Genomic DNA, 5,165 nt, shown 5'->3' on the forward strand with positions numbered 1-5,165 from the left:
AAAAGGTGCCTAACCCTCCCGTTATTCCCACTCTCCCACTAGGACACACGCCGGAATACCCTCCCCTTGGCCCTTCGACAAGCTTCCCCAGTCACCAATACTATCAAGGAAGAAATGCCTATGATCCCCAAGCTTCACAACCCAATCAGAACCCTCCTCCACCAAATGTTCCAGTTTTCGTGGCACCCCCACCAGCCACGATGCAAAGATCATCCAGCGAGCTGTTGTTTCAGGCTCACGATAGCCAATATTACCCCCTGAACCAACCTTCAAAGCACCCGAGCCTCATACTTATAATACTCACTTCGAGATACCGGTAGAGACTGAAAAGCTGGCTAAGAGCCCAGAGCAAGACGAAGTGCTTTGAAAGTTTAAAAGCCTGGAGTAGTCCTTCAGGAATATCCATGGGTTAGGCAACCAAGTCAGTGTGGCCTACAAAGATCTGTGCCCATTCCCCGACATTCAATTGCCGGCAGGGTTCAAGATGCCAAAGTTTGATCTATACGAGGGGCACAGTGATCCAATGGCACATCTGCGTGGTTTTTGCAGCAAGATGAGAGGAGCAGGTGGTAAAGATGAGTTGCTAATAGCTTACTTTGGTCAAAGTCTAAGTGGGTCTGCACTGTAATGGTACACAAGATAGGATCCGAGCAGGTGGTACACCTGGGTCGATCTAGCACAAGCATTCGCAGGTCACTTCCAGTATAACCTTGAGATCGTCCCTGACCGTCTCACATTGCTGAAACTTGAGAAGAAACCGGGAGAGAGCTTTAGAGAATCTGGGTTCCGGTGGAGAGAACAGGCAGTAAGAGTTGATCCTCCGATGAGAGAGGGGGAAATGGTGGACTACTTTCTACAGACTCTAGAGCCAACTTACTTTGGTCACTTGGTGACGTCAGTTGGCAAATCTTTCAACGAAGTAGTAAAAATGGGCGGTAAGATTGAAGAGGGACTTAAGTCCAACAAAATCTTGAGCTATTCGGCAATTAAAACAACCACTCAGGCCATCCATAGCGGCACGGGAGGTGCGCTCGGAAAGAAGAAAAGGGAAGATGTCGCAACAGTCGAGGCAGGTACTTGGTCCAGATCCAGAGGTCCCCCCTCACTACCAACCTAGACCTCATCACTCAAATTACCCACACACTCTAAATTACCCTTCACAACCCTACTACCCACCACAAGAGCCACATTTCTCTGTCCATCACGCCCAAACTTACACCCAGCCTCCGGCTCGCCCGCAATGGCGTGCGCTGGCTCCCCAGAATACACATCCACCTCCACAAAACACATATCCACCTCTACAAAACACATATCCACCACCAAGGTCCTATAGGAATCCTTCGGGACCAGGTTTCCGTGGGAATCAGACTTTCAGGAACGAAAGGGTGCAGAGGCTGAGAACATTCACTCCGCTGGGAAAAACCTATACTACTCTATTCCACAAATTGAGGCAGATAGGCCTATTGAGTCCTGTGGAGCCCAAATTGCCAAATCCCCTTCCCAAGAATCTGGACCACTCGGTAAGTTGCAAATATTGTTCGGGGGCTCCCGGGCATGATACTGAGAAGTGTTGGAAGTTGAAGACTGCCGTACAAGATCTTATTGACACAAATAGGATCGAGGTCCAGGAGCCAGAGACACCTAACATCAATCAGAACCCGTTGCCGGCACACCATGAAGCCCACATGATCAAACTAGTGCACGAAGGAGGGAAGCTCAAGAAGCCCTCACAAACGGTAATGATGATCCGTGCCAGTCCGAAAGAAAATTCGATCAGTGGAAAGGCAGTAGTACAGTCGGAAAGGGTAGAAGGCAAGCCAGTGGTGGTAATGGGGAAGAGTTCGTCTGATGTTGCCAAGAATCCAGAGCCGGTCAAAGTAACAGTGCAAGGGATATCAAGCAAGCCAGTAGCCGTGAAGGGGGCATGTACAGGACCAATAGTTATCAGGCCAGTAATGCAGTTGCCAATAATCAGCGAGAAAGCTGTGCCGTGGAGCTACAGTCAAGTAATGGTAATGCATAAGGGGAAGGAAGTTGTGGAAGAAATATGTGAGGCACAGGGGTTAACTCGTTCGGGAAGGTGTTTTGCTCCCGCAGAGTTAAGAAGGGCCAATCCAGTAGCGACAAAGAATCCAGTTACCGAGGAAGAGGCGGAAGAATTTTTAAAGAAAATAAAGGCGCAAGATTACTCCATTGTGGAGCAATTGAGGAAGACCCCGGCACAGATCTCATTGTTATCATTGTTGATCCATTCAGACGAGCACCGCCGGGTATTGATGAAAATTCTGAATGAAGCCCATGTTCCGGATAAGATCTCTGTGAACCATCTGGAGAAAATAGCAGATAAGATTTTTGAGGTCAACAGGGTCACTTTTTCAGACGATGAGTTGCACGTGGAGGGTACAGAACATAATAGAGCCCTTTATTTGACTGTGAAGTGTGAAGACTCGGTAGTCACTCACGTACTGATTGATAATGGGTCAAGTGCCAATATCTATCCTTTGGCCACATTGAACAAACTGAAGGTTGATGGTGACAGGATTCACAAGAACAACATCTATGTTCGAGGGTTTGATGGTGGTGGTACAGACATAGTGGGTGACATCATACTTGAATTAACAATTGGTCCAGTCGAGTTCACCATGGAGTTTCAAGTGTTAGACGTGGCAGTGTCATATAAACTTCTGTTGGGGCGACCCTGGATCCACGCCGCCAAAGCAGTGCCTTCTACATTACATCAGATGGTCAAATTCGAGTGGGATAGGCAAGAGATTGTAGTACATGGGGAAGACAATACAAGCGCCGTAAGTGATGCCATCGTACCCTTCATAGAGACTGACGATGACAAGGGGCCGTGGGTTTACCAGATTTTCGATACGGTTTCAGTGGACAAATTTCCCGAAGGGGAAAGCATCCCACTTCCCAAAATAGCAGCTGCAACTGTCATGATAGCCTCAGAGATGTTGAAGAACGGGTTTCTGCCAGGCAAAGGTTTAGGGGCTGATCTTTAGGGTATTGTTCAGCCGGTTTCTTTGCCCAAAAATCTGGATACCTTTGGGTTGGGGTTCAAGCCTACAACGGCGGATGTGAGACGGGCCCGCAAGTTGAAGAAAAGAGTCTGGGTCCTTCCCAAACCAATCTCGCACCTATCCAGATTATTTGTCAGAGCAGGTATCAGAAAGTTGTCGGTCCCAAAAGTTCTCGGACCACAGATTGGGCCAGATGGAGATTTGAATGAGGGCTTTGAAAGGCTGTTCGCCGATGTCAACATGATAGAAGCTGGAGAAGGGTCCAGTAGGTTAGATGTACAGTTTGTGGGGCCTAGGGAAAATATCAACAATTGGATGGCTACTCCCCTTCCTACCCGGAGGGAGTCTTGCTAGTGGGCTCTGATTTTTCTTTCTTGTCTTTTTGGATTATTCTAGGGTTGTAATCCAATTTTGTTTTGTATTCGACAAAGTGTGAAACTCTGTTATCCCGTATTTTAATAAAGTGAAAACTTTTGTTCTTCTTATTTTTTTTTAACTTTGTTTTCTTCTTTTCTCTTTCTGAACAGTTCTCTTTATATTGGTTCTAATGACATGGCATGCACAACGGATCTTCAACCCAGTCTAAGAAATCAATCTGATTTCGGACTAATTGTACAAGAGGTCGATTATGATGATGAATCGGAATACGATGAGGATGAAGCCTTCGAAGGGATAAACAGAGAGTTAAGCTAGTTTGAGGAGAAATCCAAACCCAACTTAAATGACACAGAAGCCATCAATTTAGGGGATGCAGATGATATCAGGGAAACTAAAATAAGCATCCACATTGCACTGAATATCAGGGAAGAACTAATCAAAACACTTATTGAGTTCAAAGATGTTTTTGCATGGTCGTATGATGACATGCCGGGGTTAAGCACGGATTTAGTGGTTCACAAATTGCCCATTAACCCGGCATGCCCTCCCGTCAAGCAGAAATTGAGGAAGTTCAAAACAGACATGAGTGTGAAGATTAAAGAGGAAGTAACCAAGCAGCTGCAAACAAAGGTTATTCGGGTCACTCGATATCCTGATTGGTTGGCTAACGTGGTGCCAATTCCAAAGAAAGATGGGAAGATCAGGGTGTGTGTCGATTACCGCAATCTGAACAGGGCAAGCCCAAAGGATAACTTTCCATTACCCAACATCCATATCTTGGTTGATAATTGCGCCGGACGTGAGATCGGGTCTTTTGTGGATTGCTATGCTGGGTATCATCAGATTCTGATGGATGAAGAAGATGCGGAAAAGACGGCTTTCATTACGCCGTGGGGGACTTATTGCTACCGGGTAATGCCATTTGGTTTGAAGAATGCTGGGACAACGTACATGAGAGCAATGACTACTGTGTTTCATGACATGATACACAAAGAGATTGAGGTATACATGGACGATGTGATCATAAAATCCAAGCATCAGGAGGACCATGTAGCAGACCTAAGGAAGTTTTTCCAAAGACTTCGAAGGTACGATATTAAGCTCAACCTGGCCAAATGTGCATTTGGTGTTCCATTTGGAAAGCTGTTGGGATTCATCATCAGTCGGTGAGGCATTGAGTTGGACCCGTCAAAGATCAAATCCATCCAAGATTTGCCACCGCCGAAGAACAAGACAGAAGTAATGAGTCTGTTGGGAAGGTTGAATTATATCAGCAAGTTTATTGCTCAACTCACAGCAACTTGTGAACCCATTTTTCAGCTACTGAAGAAAGATGCTGCGGTAGAATGGACGGCAGAATGTCAGGAAGCATTTGACCAAATCAAAGGATATTTGTCAAATACACCTGTGTTGGTTCCACCTGAGCCGGGAAGACCGTTAATTCTTTATCTAACGGTCCTAGAGAATTCGTTTGGCTGCGTACTGGGGAAACACGACATTACAGGAAGGAAGGAGCAAGCCATCTATTATCTCAGCAAGAAATTTACAGGCTATGAGGTTAAGTACACTCAACTCGAGAAGACATGTTGCGCCCTAACTTGGGTGGCCCAGAAATTGAAGCATTATCTGTCATCATACACTACTTATCTCATTTCACGCTTGGATCCACTGAAGTATATTTTCCAGAAGCCTATGCCCACAGGGAGATTGGCGAAATGGCAGATCTTACTCACAGAATTCGACATCGTCTATGTGATG

This window comes from Nicotiana tabacum, chromosome 6, assembly GCF_000715075.1.
Source record: "Nicotiana tabacum cultivar K326 chromosome 6, ASM71507v2, whole genome shotgun sequence".
In the NCBI taxonomy this organism is placed as follows: Eukaryota; Viridiplantae; Streptophyta; class Magnoliopsida; order Solanales; family Solanaceae; genus Nicotiana; species Nicotiana tabacum.